Source organism: Mauremys reevesii, linkage group 4, assembly GCF_016161935.1.
Source record: "Mauremys reevesii isolate NIE-2019 linkage group 4, ASM1616193v1, whole genome shotgun sequence".
Taxonomy (NCBI): Eukaryota; Metazoa; Chordata; order Testudines; family Geoemydidae; genus Mauremys; species Mauremys reevesii.
In genome coordinates this window covers 113,653,787-113,671,263 of record NC_052626.1, presented here as the reverse complement: position 1 = coordinate 113,671,263, position 17,477 = coordinate 113,653,787, and the positions used below count along the sequence as shown (strand labels likewise).

At 44.5% G+C, this 17,477-nt stretch overlaps 1 protein-coding gene across 15 annotated transcripts in view; it reads right to left on the bottom strand.

Moving 5' to 3' along the window:
* Nucleotides 1–17,477, bottom strand: part of PPP6R3 (protein phosphatase 6 regulatory subunit 3) — a 129,943-nt gene that overhangs the window by 90,766 nt on the left and 21,700 nt on the right. For 14 of the 15 annotated variants that reach the window (XM_039534899.1, XM_039534888.1, XM_039534889.1 and 11 more), the window contains one exon: nt 154–314. The exons of the other annotated variant lie outside the window; for it this stretch is intronic. The gene's annotated coding sequence lies outside the window, so the exon portion shown is untranslated. The remainder of the gene's footprint in view (nt 1–153; nt 315–17,477) is intronic. 15 annotated transcript variants of the gene reach the window in all.

The following is a 17,477-nucleotide window of genomic DNA, read 5'->3' as shown; positions in this document are numbered from 1 at the left end:
AGAGGTATCAGGGAGAAAGAAAAGATGACAGACTAAAGCACTTAGGAACCACCAAATGTTTAAACCGATGCCTTATGGTGGCAGGAGGGGAGAGAAGGGGAGGAGGGAGAGAAGTTGTCCCTATAGATGAAATGTAATAGGAATGTTTCTTACCTGTTAACAAAAGTTTTAAAAAGGTTAAGAAAACAAAACGATTTGTATTCTCTGTGGCTCCTTGCCCATTACAGGATATCCTGGCAACAGCAAAATCTTTCAATCTACAATATTAGCAGATTAGCAGGACTGAATTAGGTTAAGATGAAGTAGATTTCTTCCTATAAGAAAAAAACAAGACATTTTATAATTTCATAATGTTAACAGGTTTCCATTAAACAGCTCAAATAGCAGTAATAACATGAAGGTGCTGAGTTCCAAGCTACTGGGGATTGAGAATATGAAGGAAGAGAGGGAGGGAGGACACTGGTTTGGAAGAAATTGATCCTGATCCCTTAAGTCATATTTTTTACATAGATGGTCTTTTGAACAATTCTAGAAGAAAGCTGTTGTGGCTGTTTCTAGTCTGTTCAATATTCCCCCTTTTCTCTGCCATCTCCTGTTTTGAACAAGATTTGGGTATTCTTCACATTGTTGTGGGTATCTGAAACTATCTTGAACAGTTTTGACCCTCCATGATTGAAGACTATGTATTTAAGACACTGCTTTTTACCTTCAAAAAGGAAAAATCTGGTCAATACCTGTAGTGTGTCTTTGAGGATCTGATTTGACTGAATTTATACTCACCTGCCTGCATTCCCTCAGATTTAGGGAGCAGAGCAAGATTTTCTACTTTTTTTTTTATGGTCTTGCTCTATCATAACTATGTTTGAGAATCTATTATACTAAGTGCTGATCTACACAAGCTTGTATGAAAATAAAGAGATGCACATTAAAAAGAGATTTAGTTATTTTGGCACAAGTCTGTGTGGGCACTTCAGAATAAAATAAAAGTGGCTAAAGTTAGTTCACTTAAGGTTGGACAAATCAATTTTAGCCACTTATGAAGTAAGGGTGGCCACACAGATTTGCACTAAACAAAAACCATGTTTTAAAACAGATTGTTAAATTGGTGTAAGCCAAGTCTCCTAAGTGACCAGTCCTTAGAATTGGGAGAGTTCTTAGTTTGTCACTCAAAGGAATACAGATACTGAGGCACCAGCAGTTGGTCTCAGAACAAGGCTCACCTGCTTGTGTCTCAAAGTGACAAATGGAAAATTTCTTACAAATAATCTCTTTTGTTAGCAGCATCGCCCACAGTTCTTGATATCTGGGCTGCTTTCCTCTCTCTGCAACTCCTGCAGGCGGATCAGCATTTTGGAGCTGCATGGTCTGGCCATATCCCCTCAACTCCTGCTTGCTTCCAGGACAGTTATTCTCACACTGTAAAACCTGCCTATTAACAAATATTCTAGAGATAAAGTAACGTACACTAGACCAAGGAAGATGATCTCACGGTAACAATTTCACTTAATACTCAACCCTTGACTCATGAGCCATCCAGGGGTGGGTAGAATTGTGGGAGAGACTGCTAGCAGAAAGGAAATCAGTAAGAAATTTTCCATTCTGCAGCCCAGCATCTCCCACAATACTTGACCACTGGGAAGTAGCAAGCAGATGTAGAGAAGGTTATAGAAAAGATCAGAAAGGACAGGGAAAACAGTATCCCTCCCCATCAAGAATATTTGCTCCAAAGGCAAAACAATTTCCAGGTCACTACATGTATCCTTTTGGCAGGAAGGTACTGCCTCTGCAGAGCACAGGAAGTCCACCTTGCAGTGTTTTGACAAAAAATGGTAGCATTTGACCAGGTGGCTGCCTTACAAAATTTCCACAGTGGATGCATTAGCTCTTTCTGCTCGAGAGATCTCCAGGGATCACATGGAGTGTGCCCTGACACATTCTGGAACTCGAATTTCCAACGCCTTGTACTCTTTCACAGTGCATTGTCTAATCGATCTCGCAGTAGAGGATTTGGAAGTTGATTCCTTGGCATTTTGAATGGAAGGATACAAACAGGGCCCCAATTTCCTTGTGGAGTCTGAGGTAAATTTTCAGAGCCCTTCTGGCATCAGAGGTGTTCCACCTCTCCTCAGTGGAATGCTGTGGCCTTGGACAGAAGGAAGGTAGAACCATCTCTTGGAAACTGTGGAAAGAAGAGTTCATCTTCAGGTTAAATGATTCTAGAGTTCTGAACACCACTTTATTCTTATGAAAGATACACTAAAGGTTCCTGCATCGAGCATGTTGCCAGCTCTGACACTCACGTGGAGGATGTGATGGCTATCAGAAAGCAAGTTTGGATGAACAAAAAATGCAGACACTTGACATCCAATGGTGCTGGGCTGGAGATCTCTGCTGAAGCCTTATTAGAGAAAAATCCAAGATAGATGGAATTCCTGGATTTCTAAGATTTGCTTTGTGCTCCTGTCACCATTTGCAAAACTTGGACCAGATGAAGAGTATCTGCCTTGAAAGCGTACTCCTTTTAGAAGAAAGACGTGTTCTAATGACTTTGGAGGACAGACCCAACAATACTGCACTTCCCTTTTGTTAGGCAGGCTATTATATGCAGCCAGTTCACATATAGATGAAGCAGAAGACCTTTGAGATGTCCTGAATCTTTGGGAGATGTAATGGCAGTCCCAATTTCAGCTCTATTAAGTCCAAAAATCAGAGTCTCCTCAGGCAACGCAATGTCATCCATGTTACTGAAGTCTGTTCTAGTTTTATTTTCTGGACCACCTTCCCTAATACCAGGAAGGATGGAAAAAAACAGACAGATTGCCTTGTGCCCATCTGTGGGATAGGGCATCTGTTTGCCTGGATTGGGGGTCCACTTCCTTAGTGAAGTACTTTGGTCTCTAATAGTTATGTTGTTTGCAAATAGGTCAGTTGAGGACAGGCCAAATGATTGGATGATTAACTCAAAGACTTCTTGAGTCAGGCACCCCTCAGAGTTGCTCACCTTGTGCCTGCTGAGCCCTTCCTGCTTCTTGTTCAAGTCTCCCTTTATGTGAAGGTGAGGAGAGAATGCTTCACCCATCATATAATTTCCATTACTTCATGGTGTAGTGCTGAGGTTCTTGTTTACATATGCAACCATGCTCATGTTATCTGACTGAATCAGAATGTGGTTCCCCTCCAGGCTGGACTGGAGCCTTTACAGTACAAACCTGACTAATCTTGGTTCTAGGCGGTTTCTGCTGTGGATCCTTTTCTCCAGGTTCCAGATGCTTTGAGCTGTGTGGGACCCCAGGTGTGCTCTCCAGCCTTCCAGACTGGTGTCAGCTGTGAGGATCAAAAGTTCTGGAACACATATGGGCATGCCCTTGAGGACAAATGCCATGGCTGACCACCATTTTAAGGAATTGATCACCTGGGCCAGAACCCTCACTTATCTTTCACACATTCCAAACAGTAGTTCCATACCTTTAAGATGGAGCCTCAAAAGTATCTGATATATGGGTGCATCCATGGAACCATCTGTATGCATGAAACTAGGAGGCCTAGCAGTTGAAGATCAGTGCAATAGTGGGCCTCTTGCAGTTCCAAAATGGCAAGATGAGATCTTTAATCTTCTGGAACCTCATTAGAACTGGATTTATCCATACAACTGAGGGGTCTATGTCCACTCCCAAGAGAGTTATTTGGGTGGATAATAAAGCCGTGCACCTACAGGAGATTCAACGTTGGGGACATAGCTCTGCGTGCCATTTTTGGGGATGACCTCTGATTAAGAGGTCATCAGGAAGCAGTACAGATGTGACCTGAGTCTTGGTATTATTATCAACATCATCTTTGTAAGGAGCCTCATGGCCAAGGACAAGCTGAATGGAAGCATCTGATATTGCTATCCAAACCTTAGGAACCAGTGATGGCACAGTCTGATAGAGATGTGGAGCTATGCATCCAGTAAAGTCACAAAATCCTCCTGGGTCAGGGATGACACAATAGAGGTTAGGGTTCCCATCCAGAACTGTCTTTTCTTCATTTGAGTCTTTTGAGATCTAGAATAGTTCTAATTCCTCCTGTATGAGTCTGAACAATAAAGAAGATTGAGTAGAACCAAGGATTTCTCTTCAGAGGGAATATTATTCCCATATCCAGCAGGTGAGAAATCTTTCTGTATTAGATTGCGCTTTATAGGGTCATTCAAGATACGGGACTGGAGGAAAAATGGATGGGCTGGTACCTGTAACTGAAGGGAGTATAACAGATTAACTGCCTCCCTGACCCACTGGTCCATGGTCAAAGCAACCCATTACTCCAAGAAATGGGAAATCCTACCCCCAAGCTTCAGCTCTAGGTGGAGACAACTGTGGTCTTTTTCATAAAGAGGCTTGGGAGCAGCAGTTTCCTTGGGTGTTTCCTTCCAAGCCAAAATTCCATGTTTTTTCTCTGGAAAACATGCTAGCCCTTCACTGGTATTTGTGCGATGATGAAGGCTGAAAGGAACACTTTTGTCTAAAGACTGGTTTGCACTCTCTCAAATGCATGGTGTGGAAGGGACTGTCTAGATTTTGCAGCATTGGCTAGCTTCTCTCCAAAAAAGCAAGGCTCCCTTGAATTGGGCAGAGCACAGCTCCTGCTGGAATGGCTATTCACCTTCCAGAGACAGAGACACAGGTGGCACTGATCACTGAGCTAGAAGTCATGGCTTTGGCTGAGAATTTCATCACACCCACTGAAGCATCACAACAAATGATGTTGGCAGGGAAACTTTCTTTAAAACAGAGCCAAAGTCAGTGTGATCCTTGAGGACTCAGATTTCCAGCCAGGAGAGAGATGTCCTTGGCAAAGCAAGTAGCTGCGAGGAATGCCCTGATGGAGGCTGAGGAGACCTCAAAGTCTTTTTTGAAATTGGCCTCTTTTCCTATTTGTGGGGTTCTTAGCACGGAACTCCCCTTTTGAGGAGAGAACCCTATATTTAGCCAGGAAACCTATGACTGCGTTATCCCTGGGTATCTCAGTAATTGGGACTTTGAGGTCCTGGATCCTACAGAAGCTAGGATCATTTTTGTGAACCTGCTTGCCTTTGTTTGGCTTATCCCATTCATCCCTAATTACTTCCTCAATGGAGGAGTGTAAGGGAATTGTTACCTCAGGGGAGGATTTTGAGGGGAGACGTTTACTCAGGCTTACTCTTGGGATTTTTTTCAGGTTAGTGATGAATCTGAACAGTGGAGCCAACCTTGTTGCACACAGCCTTGAACTTCTCAGCAGGTGGGGGGGGGGGGGCGGAGGGTTAGAGGGGATGGAACCTTTGCTGAGTCTTTCCACAGTCCTGACTGGAGTCAGAGCCTGACAATTCACCATCCTCTGTGCAGGATACAAGGGAGTCAGAGGACTCGTACCTCCTAGATCTTTTACGCTTTCTTCCCTTTTTTTGCTCTCTGATTTTTTAGCTTTTTTTTAAGCTCTCTCCCAGCTTGGGTGAGGTTTTTTGCGGTTAGACTTTCTGAGAGCCTGAAATCCTCTTATGAGATCACTTTGGAGCCTCACCTCCTAGTCCCATTCCCCTAGGGAGGGAGACTGGGAAAATGCTTTCAGAGCTCTCCTGACCAAACTGGAAAGGAGAAGCAGAATTCATAAGAATGCGCACTTATCCCAGGACCCATTTTAGGACTGGGCAGTGGGGAATTTGTGACTTCACAAGTCTGCTCTGTGTTCTCAAGGGGTCCAAGGGAACTCCTATGTCAGCTGACTGGAGTCCCCCTTTTCCTTGGAGTCTCTCCCTGCTCTGCCCAGACTCCTTGTCCATTTTTCCCCAAATGGGTGTTGCAACTGTTATGGATACTGGGTGCAGGCTGGGCAAAACTTACTGTCTGTCGAGCCTGGGAGGGCAGTCTCCCAGTTGCAGCACCATTTGGATTTCTTTCAGTGCTTTTTCTGCTGCTCTACCATACCTGGAAGTTGCAGAGGAGCCAGCAGGGAGGCATGACAGCTGATACTCCAGGGTTTTTCCAACGTCCAGGTAAAAAACTAACCAGGGGAAGGAAGGGCTGGGAAGGAGAACATTTTTGTCCAAAATTTTGACACCCCCCCCAAAAAAAAAACAGACAAATGTCAAGGCGAGATCTGTAAGAACTGCTGCCCACATGCTACCACAGAGGCAGAGAAACTGGAAGCAAGAAGCAGAAGCTTGAAGGGGCATGGGCAGAGCATGGAGCTCCAAGACTTTGATCTGTCTCTGAGCTGCAGGGAACAGAGAGCAAGCCAGATATCAAGAACTGTGGGAAGCTGCTATCATTTTTGCTTTTAGCAATCTTGAAAAGACGTGAAGGAATGTCAAAATTGACATGCCACAGAGGAAAGTATTACCTTGTCCACTTTTATGACATATAATAGCAGTCTCAAAGATGTTTCCCCTGTTTTGTTTTGTTTTAATTTAAGACTCTACCAGGTTAGAGAAGACCTGATTTCTGTGGTAACTAGGGAAGTAGTGCAATTACAACAAAGAAAAGCTAAAAACTCACCAAGCAGAGGGGAAAGGAAGGTTTTAAAACAGAAGCAAATTTGTGGTCTTGAAAACTGATGTCCATGCCTAACACTTTGTTAAAGGGGGCACTGCTGAAGTTTTAACCACTTCTGTCCCTTTCATTAAAATGAAATAACTCACACAAGAGCCCTAAGTAGTCCTCCTGCAAAGACATATGTTCTGACCTTACAATCTTGATGTTCTATGGTCAAGTATGAGCAGGATTTTTTGGAATTTTCATTATGAAAAAAACTTTAAATCTTTTGTAGGTCCCCTTTAATAATGCCAACAACAGGAATATCAGCCTAGAGAAAGATAGTACAAAACAAATAACCCATTAAGCATTTTAATAGTTCTGTCTTCTGAACTTGCTGAGCAAGCAGGGACTTTTAAATATATTTAGAAGTTAATGTGTACAAGAGGTTATATCAAAATTCTAGCAGAAAAGGTAGCCAGTTCCAATACCAAGATATTTTGTAGCTTACACATGAGGTTTTAGAACTAAAACCCACTATTTCCAATTTGTTTAGACTATGCTACATTTCTTAAAGACCCAAGGCTTCGCAGTATGCAAACACTTACATATCTTCTTCAAGACTAATTTTAGTAAGTAACAGGCACTTATACTGAAGGCAGTCAAAAAATTACTGTCAAAATATTATACTAATGTCAAGTATCTGTTCCTCCCTCTTTAAACCTTTATTTCTGAGTGTCATATACGTCTTCCAATCACTTAGTCAAATGATGACCAAGAGAAGGAAAATAAACTATGTGGTAACCACATCTGAATTCAGTAGTTTCTCCTAGAGTCAAAGACATTGTCTACAACAGGTTTTATCCATCAGAATAGCTACACTAATGCAAATGACTAGCCTAGATAGAATGCAAATCATGACTCTTTCCCCCCACCACCCGCCCGCAGCATATATCCAGTGTGAGAAAGTTCCTCCTCTACCTTGGTGGGTCCTGCACTTATTGGCGGATTTGCTCGCCTCACAGATTCACCCTGTGGGTCGGGAATCAGCCCAGAGACCTTCCCGTCTGGTAGAAGCCACAGCCCAGGTCAATTCCTCCTATGTTTGATCAGGAGTTGGAGGTTTGGGGGGAACCCAGGCCCGTCCTCTACTCTGGGTTCCAGCACAGGGCCCTGTGGACTGCAGCTGTCTAGAGTGCCTCCTGGTACAGTTGCATGACAGCTACAACTCCCTGGGCTACTTCCCCATGGCCTCCTCCCAACACCTTCTTTGTCCTCACCACTGGACCTTCCTCCTAATGTCTGATGATACTTGTATTTCTCAGTCCTCCAGCATTATGCCCACTCACTCTCAGCTTCTTGCATGCCTCTTCCTCCCAGTTCCTCGCACGCACTTCCTCTCCTCTGGCTCCCCTTAGCCTGACTAGAGTGAGCCCTTTTATAGCATCAGAGGGGCCTTAATTAGAGTCAGGTGCTTAACAGCCTCACCTGACTCTTAACAGGTTAATTGGAGCCAGATGTTCTCATTAGCTTGGAGCAGCCCCTGCTCTGGTCACTCAGGGAACAGAAAATTGCTTATCCAGTGGCCAGTATATCTCCCTTCGACTACTCTGCTGTTCCCAACTGGCCTGGGTCTATCACACCAGGTAAAAACCACACAGTGCAGACAAGGCTTAAAACCAGATCTTGTGTAGGTCAAGTTCAAAGGTGAAGATAGCCTTAGTTACTAATGGTGTGCACAGTCAGAATCATCTCCATGCATGTTAAGAACGGCCATGCTGTGTCAGAACAATGGTTCCTCTAGCCCAATACTGAGTCTTCCAACAGCAGCCAATGCCACATGCTTCAGAGGGAAAGAACAGAATAGAGCAATTTAGCAAGTAATAATTGGAGATATACCAATCTCCTAGAACTGGAATGGACCTCGGAAGGTCATCGAGTCCAGCCCCCTGCCTACACTAGCAGGACCAATTTTTTTTTGCCCCAGATCCCTAAGTGGCCCCCTCAAGGACTGAACTCTCAACCCTGGGTTTAGCAGGCCAATGCTCAAACCACTGAGCTATCCCTCCCCCCAGAAGTGATCCATTCTGTTATCCAGTCCCAACTTCTGACAGACAGAGGTTTAGGGACACAGAGCATGGGGTTGTTCCTGATCATCTTGGCTAATAAGCATCTAATTATTTTCTGGACACATCTGTAGTTTTGGCTTTAACAACAACCCCTGGCAACAAGTTCCACAGGTTGGTTATACTGTGTGAAGTAAAACTTTGTTTGTTTTAAACATGCTGCCTAATAGTTTCATTGGGTGAGACCCCTGGTTCTGTGTGTTATGTGAAGGGATAACACTTCCCTATTCACTTTCTCTATGCCATTCATATTATAGACCGCTACCATATCCTCCCTTGCCCATCTCTTTTCCAAGCTGAGTAGTCCCTGTCTTTCTAGCCTCTCCTCATATGAAAGTTGTTCCATTCCCCTAATCATGCTTGTTGCCCTTCTGTGTACTTTTCCAATTCTACTATATCTTTTTTTGAGATGGGGTGACCAGAACTGCACGCAGTATTCAAGTTGCAGTCATACTATGGCTTTATATATAGTGGCATTATGATATTTTCTGTCTTCTTATCTATTCCTTTTTTTCTTGGACTACTGTTGCAAATTGAGCAGATGTTTTCAGAGAACTTTCCACCATGTCTCCAAGATCTCTTTCTTGAGTGGTAATAGCTCTTTTAGACCCCATCATTTTGTATGTATAGTTGGGATTGTGTTTTCCAATGTGCATTACTTTGCATTTATCAACACTGAATGTCATCTTTCATTTTGTTGCCTACCCACACAGTTTCGTGAGATCCATTTGCAACTCTTCGCAAACAGCTTTGGACTTACCATGGGTAATTTTGTATCATCTGCAAACTTTGCCATCTCTATTTACCTCTCTCCATTGTGAAAACTGACCATTTATTTCTACCCTTTGTTTCCTATCTTTTAACCACATACTGATCCATGAGAGGACCCTCCCTCTTACCTCATGACTGCTTAATTTTGCTCAAGAGCCTTTGGTGAGGGACTTAGTCAAAGGCTTTCTAAAAGTCCAAGTATACTACATCCACTGGTCCACCCTTGTCTACATGTTTGTTAACACCCCTCAAAGAATCATAATATTGCCCTCTAATGAGAGAAAACGGAAGGAGAGGAAAGACAGTAGGGTTTTTTGTTTATTTTTAAAACACTTGCTTTAAACGGATATTTAAAGGGATATTTAGTTTCAAGAGGAAGTATCCATTTGTTACTTATTTGGAGATAAATGTTTAAGTTGAGCCTTGTACTACAGGTATCCTGCATTGTTTAAAAACTCCCACAACGACTGATTTTATAAATCAGAAGAGTGAAGTGTTTGGAACCTATTCTATTCCCTAATAGGTCACTTTCTTGTGGCCTAGCAGAAGCAAAGAGTGAAACTGACTAGTCCATTTCAAATTGATGCACAAGCAGCAGAGCAGGGAAGGGAAAAGCAAGTATAAGGATGGAAAAGGAATAAAGAGATATTGAAGAAAAATGACATACAGAGAGTGCAAGAAAGTATCAGAAGGTGATGTAAGGAAAGTGCAGGAGAAAAAAATCAAAAGCAAACTGATCAAAATTAAGGTGGCAACTGTGTGACTTGCAATTACTTTGTCACGAATCTAAACAAGAATAGTGATAATTGGATTTGTTGCCAAATGAAGTTCAGAGAATTTGCTAACCCTCTCCCCCCTTTTTTATTTTAAAACCACACACACAAAATATGTAAAATGTTACTTTATGGACCTGACTTTGGAAGCTATTGACTGCCACCTGCAAAAGCGATAAGCACCCTCCACTGTCATGGAAATCTAGGGTGTTCAGCAGGTCATAGGGCTAGTGATGTACTTTTAATAGTAGTACTTCTACTCTCGAGGTCACATGCACAGGCACAAGCCTGTAATTTTGGGGCTTCAAGCACTGCAGTGAAATATCTGTTAGATGGTATCCAGAAGCATGTTTAAAAAAAAAAAAAGAGAGTCTTCTGGATCTAAGTCTAAAAGCTCTCTAAAACAGGATTTATAATAAGGTGCCATCTGAACTAATTGTCCCCCTTTTGAAAACACACTCCTTACCAGAAATTTGGCACTGGGGCATGGTTGCAGTGTGCATATTGTTGTGTATTAATTCAGATGCCTTCAATCAGACCAGGAGATACTTTTACAAATACTCTTATCAAAAAAAATTTCATCCAACCGATAGTGGTCCAACTAATGCAGTGAGAAAGTGGAAAACCTAAAAAGCTTATTCTGAAGGTAATCTAATAAAAAAGGAACTGGATTTGTAGCATTTATTGCTTACAAATTAAGTTTTACAAAGCCCCAAAAGAAGTTTTTCTACTTTATTTTACATCAGAAATTCAAGTCTTCTCTATCCTAGAAAACTATAGGTGACTAGAGAACTAGTCATTTTTGAGTTTGGTTATGTTTTAATTTTATTTATTTTTTTAAAATATAACAAGGAAGTGAGACCTGACTGAGAGAAGCGATTTTTACTCTGACAGTCTTAAATAGTTTTAGACAATTGTTGGGAGAAAAGTTCTTTGTGAATGGTTCTAACACCCCTACCCGTTAACCTAAAAGCTATGAAAGCTTCCAGTCAATGATTCATCCAAGAAATCCAAGAGGTAAGGAAACAAGGATCCAAACACCATTCAGGTTTTTATAACCCATGAAGCAGCAAAGAAGGCACAAGCCAAATGTTCTTTTCAGGTCACCTTTAAAGGAACCAACAACACTTTAAGAGTAAGGCTTGGTCTACACTACCAACTTATGTCAGTATAATTATGCTGCTCAAGGGTGTGGAAAATTCACACCCTTCAGACGTGCAGTTATACCAACCTAACTCCTCATGTAGACTTCGGTGCTATGTTGAGGGAAGGGCTTCTCCCACTGACATAGCTACTGCCTCTCAGGGAGGTGGAATACCTATGCCACTGGGAGAAGCTCTCCCATCAGCATAGGTAGCATCTTCACTAAGTGCTGCAGCTGCACCACTGTAAGCTTAGACAAGCCCTCAGTAGGAACACTACGAGCTTTTCCATGCATGGAGACAATCAGAAACAGCTACTTCACTTTCAACGCACACCCTACCTTAATCAGAGTTAACTTTCATGTGTAGATAAGCCTAAGAATGGCCTTTAATATCTAAGCTAAAACACACAACTCTATATTGCTGGAAATACAACAGTCACAATGCTGAAGCGCCTCTCAAAAAGACCCAACATCTCCTTGCAACTTATTTAACAGCAAGCTTTATTCTTGGTCCATTTTGGCCAATTTCAGGCTCACAGGAATTTAAAAATACACCTCTACCCCAATATAACGCTGTCCTTGGGAGCCAAAAAAGTCTTACCGCATTATAGGTGAAAACGCCTTATAGCGAACTTGCTTTGATCTGCTGGAGTGCGCAGCCCCGCCCCCCTGGAGTGCTGCTTTACCACATTATATCCGAATTCGTGTTATATCGGGTCACATTATATCGGGGTAGAGGTGCAGTAAATTTCATTTCAGATATTTAAATATGAAATTTCACAGCGTTGTAACTGTAGGGGTCCTGACCCAACTCTGAAGGCAGCAGGGCAGAAGTAAGGACGGCACAGTATGGTATTGCTGCACTGCTATTGGTGGGGCACCGCCTTCAGAGCTGGGAGCCTGGCCAGCTGCCACCGCTCTCAAGGCAGTGCAGAAGGGTGGTAATACCGCAACCTCCTACAATAACTATGCGACCCTCCCCTGCAAAAAAAATCCTTTTTTGGGTCAGGACCCCAGTTTGAGAAATGCTAGTCTCTCCTGACAGACCAGTTTCTGGCTCCATTTTAATGTTCAATAATACAGGAATGGGAAGGATCTCCTTTCTATGAACCACTGCAAAAGATATTACTAGCCCCAGATAGCAGTGTGTTTCCACTAATGGCAGATTACATGCCAGCACTGTGGCATCCCTTCATCACTGTCCACTCTCTCCCTGTGGCATTCAAAATGGCAACTGGGAAATGCAGACAGTGGGGAAAAAAGCCTCCTTGAAAAGTGAATTTTCACAAGAAAGGCACATTTTTGCTAGGACTTTTTTTTTTTTTTTATTAAACAAACAGCAACCTTACATTGCCATCCCCATAAGCATGCCAGTTTGTAATCACTCAACTGTGCAATGAGCCACCTGAAAACAGTGAACTCGGGTGGACGTGTGGAAATGGGTTCCCTTTACAAATCTAGTCCATAGGTCATTAAATTTCTCCTAAATACAACTGGTGGCTTGAATTTTGTCCAGATACATGCTGAGGAGGGGGGACTAAGCAGGATGACAGCAGAACTGTGTGTCTGCATGCAGTAACAACAGGCTAAGGTATATGGAACTAACACAGCATCTAGTTGATTGCATCAAATTCTGACCCAATCCTGTGGGGTGATAGCTTTAAGCTTTTCCTGTGACAGGAACTCCAGAGAGGTAGCCACATTTCTGAAAAAAGGCATATTTTCCAGGGCTGCCTCAGTAACTAGCCACCCCACTCCATTTACAGATGTGCTGTTCACTCTCTATACATTTGAATACTTTGTGGCATGCACTGCTGTTTTCCCACCAGCAGCTTGGAATAACTTCTCTGCCAACTACAAGAACTTATGTCCTCCAAAATGTGGAATGCCTGTAATGATAGAGAAGCCTATTGTAGCATGTATGGAAAAAAGCAGTTGTAATTTTTAACTTGCCATTTTTTGCTGTGATTAATCTGACTGTGTCCAGGAAGCTTCTGTGGTCTGAAACACCACTCAATATTCTGAAGTCCAGTTTTAAAAAGTAATATTTAATGCTCTTGAAATTCCACAAGTATTTTTTCTGTGCTCCTGCACTGAGCTATTGGAGACAATGACCCTCTGTGTCTTGTCCTATTCCAGCCCCTTGACCTCTAAAGGTTGCAGTAACTCCACAGCATGCCCACAGTGCAGCAGAAGCCTGGGTCAACGTACCTTCACAGACTATTCCTAGAGAAGAATCTGTGATTAACTTATGGTTGAAGTCCTGGAAAGGGCCAACAAGCAGCTCCAATACCAAAGACAGAGGGACTTTTGGCTAGAGAACAGGCATGGCGAGAGGCAAGAAGAAATCCTCAAGCTGTGCAGTCTAGGATTGCAGCATGGGAGCAGACATTTGCTTCACAGTTCCTAGAACAGGAAAAGCAGCTACAGGAGGATGACAAATCTCAGCAGAAAGCTGTCTGAGCGGCTGCTATCATTAACGGCTGCAAGAGTACCGAGTGCTGCTGCACCTGCACCATGGCGTAAGTCTCTACTGCAGTACCCTCTGCTGCAGCCCAGGAACAGCTTGGACAACTCTGTGGATGGATGGCCCATGCAATCAGGTCCCTCACCAGCTGGGCAAGGCAACTGTGCCCCTTGCAGTCCTCCATACTGACCCCCTCCCCTGTGAACATCTCTACCCGCCCCCAACCCTGGTGCCAAGTGCACAGCAAAGGAAAAGAAGAATGGGAGAATGGCCAGGGACATGCAATAGTAGGTGGTTTCTGTCTTGTTCAAACAGTGAAACCATGTACTTTTTTTTTTTTTAAAGAACAAAGATTGTTTGTTACTGGTGTTTTGGTGAGGTAATGGCAGCTGGCCTGCCTGGCAATGGGTTAATGTGTTTTTCTAATAAGTGTTGGTTGGTTATAAACCTTCTTAAAATAAAAAGCTTAACCACCACATCACATCATACAAAGTATTTCACAGAAAGGTAAACACACAATCTGGGAATTTGTATGCAAACATTTTCTCAATACACAGCTGCATCAATCCATACATTCCTTACAGCAATCTATACTGTGATTCAGCTCCCTTCCCCATTTGATAAGTCAGGTCATCCATAAGAACACTGCATGGCAATCAACCCCTTCCCAACACAAGCACATTCATAAAGGTGCTATTCTCCTTCTTCCATTGGCCTACGTAAGTCCATATTGTGGGAGCACAAAGCATCCCTGACTTTTGTTGCCCAGGTACATCCAGCTCTAGCTGTGGGAGATGCACCTTCCAGCTTAGTGTACTGGTTCAGCAGTCCATCATGTCACAGGTCCGTTCAGGGGGAAACGGCTCATATTTGGCTTCACAGAGATTGAGAAGAGCGCAGCAAGCCACAGTAATGCGCACAGCACTGACAACACTGGAATACGAACACATCTGTAGACATCTCCAGCAGAATTTCAATCTGCCAAAAGAACATTCATCTACCATTCCATAACCTGCTGAGAAGGTAAAAGACAGTTACTCACCTTTGTAACTGTTGTTCTTCGAGATGTGTTGCTCATATCCATTCCAATTAGGTGTCGCGCACTGCATGCACTATCATCAGATGATTTTTACCCTAGCAACACTCGGTGGGTCAGCTGAGGCGCCCCCCTGGAGTGGGGGCTTTACAGCGCCAAATATATACCCCAGCCGACCCAGAGCCCCTCAGTTCCTTCTTGCCAGCTACTCCGACAGAGGGGAAGGAAGGCAGGTTTGGAATGGATATAAGCAACATCTCGAGGAACAACAGTTACAAAGGTGAGTAACCATCTTTTCTTTGAGTGCTTGCTCATATCGATTCCAATTACGTGACTCCCAAGCCTTGCCTAGGCGGTGGGGTCGGAGTGAGACGTCGCAGAGTGGAGAACCGCTGAGCCAAATGCTGTGTTACCCCTTAACTACTGGACAATTGCATAGTGGGAAACAAAGGTATACACCAATGACCAGGTTGCTGCCCTACATATCTCCTGTACGGGTACATGAGCCAGGAAGGCAGAGGACAAAACTTGAGCCCAAGTGGAGTGGGCATTAAGGTGCGTAGTTGGCACACCAGCCAAGCCATAGCACGCATGGATGCAAGATGTGATCCAGGATAAGATGCACTGGGTGGAGACCAGGAGGCCCTTCATCCAGCCTCCCACAGCTACGAACAGCTGTGGCAGACCTCCTAGAAAGGTTTAGTTTGTTCGATGTAAAAGGCAAGGGCGCTGCGAATGTCTAGGGAATGCAGCTCTTGTTCTTGTCGAGAAGCGTGTCTTTGGATAGAAGACCAGGAAGAAGATGTCTTGGTTGACATGGAAGGCAGACACTACCTTAGGAAGGAAGGCAGGGTGTGGTCACAGCTGTACCTTGTCCTTATGAAACACCATATACGGTCCGATGTAAGGGCTCTAAGCTCTGACACACATCTAGCCGAGGTGATAGCGACAAGGAAAGCTGTTTTCCAGGAAAGGTAAAGGAGCAAGCAACTGGCCATCGGCTCAAACGGGGCACCCATGAGTCTGGATAGGACCAGGTTGAGGTCCCACGTAGGGGCCGGATGCTGAATTGGAGAAGACCAAGCGCCCATTTTCACCCAGGTGGAAGGCCGAAATTGCTGCTAGGTGTACTCTGATGGATGAAACTGCTAGGCCCTGCCGTTTCAAGGACAAGAGATAGTCTAAGATGGTAGGTACTGGCGCCTCCAGAGGGGCAATATTGCTCAGAGCACACCAGCAGGAAAAACGCTTCCACTTGGCCAAATACGTTGACCTAGTAGATGGCTTTCTGCTACCCAAAAGTACGTGCTGCACTGAGCAGTAGCTATGTAGCTCAGATTGAGTTAGCCATGCAGCATCTATGCTGTGAGGTGGAGGGATTGCAGGTCCGGATGACAGAGTCAGCCGTGTTCCTGAGAAATCAGGTCCGGCCACAATGGAAGTGGAATTGGAGTGGTCACCGACAGATCGAGGAGAGTGGTATATCAATGCTGCCTGGGCCACACCGGGGTGATCAAGATTAAGCAGGCCCTGTCTCTGCGCAAGTTGAGAAGGACCGTGTGAACTAACGGGAATGGAGGAAAGGCATAGTACAGGCGGTCTTTCCACGGTATCAGGAAGGCCTCCTATAGGGAACCCGGGGAGCACCCCTGGAGAGAGCGGAACACCTGGCACTTCCAATTCTCACGAGAGGCGAAAAGGTCTATATGGGGAAACCCCCACTTCTGGAAAACAGAATGGATAACGTCCAGGCGAATCGACCACTCGTGAGCCAGAAAGGATCTGCTGAGGCAATCTGCCAAGGTGTTTTGGACTCCTGGGAGAAACAATGCCACCAGGTCGATTGAGTGGGCTATGCAGAATTCCCACAGGCGAAAGGCTTCCTGACAGAGGGGCACGATCGTGTCCCCCTTGCTTGTTGATGTAAAACATGGCCGTTGTGTTGCAGTTTTCACAACACAACGGCCCTGAAGGTGCTTGCGCAACACCTGACACGCCAGGCATACTGCTCTCAGTTCCCGTACATTGGTGCACAAGAGAGATCCCTGCACATCAAAGGCCCTGTGTGCGAAGGTCCGCGAAGTGAGCGCCCCAACCCAAAGATGATGTGTCCGTGGTTAGGACCAGGGAGGGCTGCGGGGCAAGGAATGTCACCCCTTCACATACCAAGTTGGGGTTCAGCCACCAGACCAAGGAGGTTAAGACTGCCGTCGGTACCGTGACTACTGTGTCCCTATTGTCCCAGTCTGGGTGGTACATGGTTGAGAGCCAGGCTAGAAGAGGACAGAGGTGCAATCTGGCGTGTCTGGTCACAAAGGTACAAGATGACATGTGTCCCAGGAGACCAAGGCATGTCTTTGCCGTCGAGGTCGGGAAGCTTTGGAGGCAATGGATAATAGTTGCCATGGCCAGAAAGCGGGCGTGCAGTAGGCACGCATGGGCGACTCTCGAATCTAGGACTGCTCCAATGAAGTCTATTCTTTGGGTTGGCTCCAAAGTGGGCTTTTCGACATTGAACAGCAGGCCCAGCTGTCTGAACAAGCTCATGGTGAACTGCACATGAGATTGCACTTGGTTCCTGGAGCGACCCTGAATAAGCCAGTCGTTGAGGTACGGAAACACTTGGATCTGATGTTGACGGAGTGAGGCAGGTTGGGGGGGAGGGGCGCGCC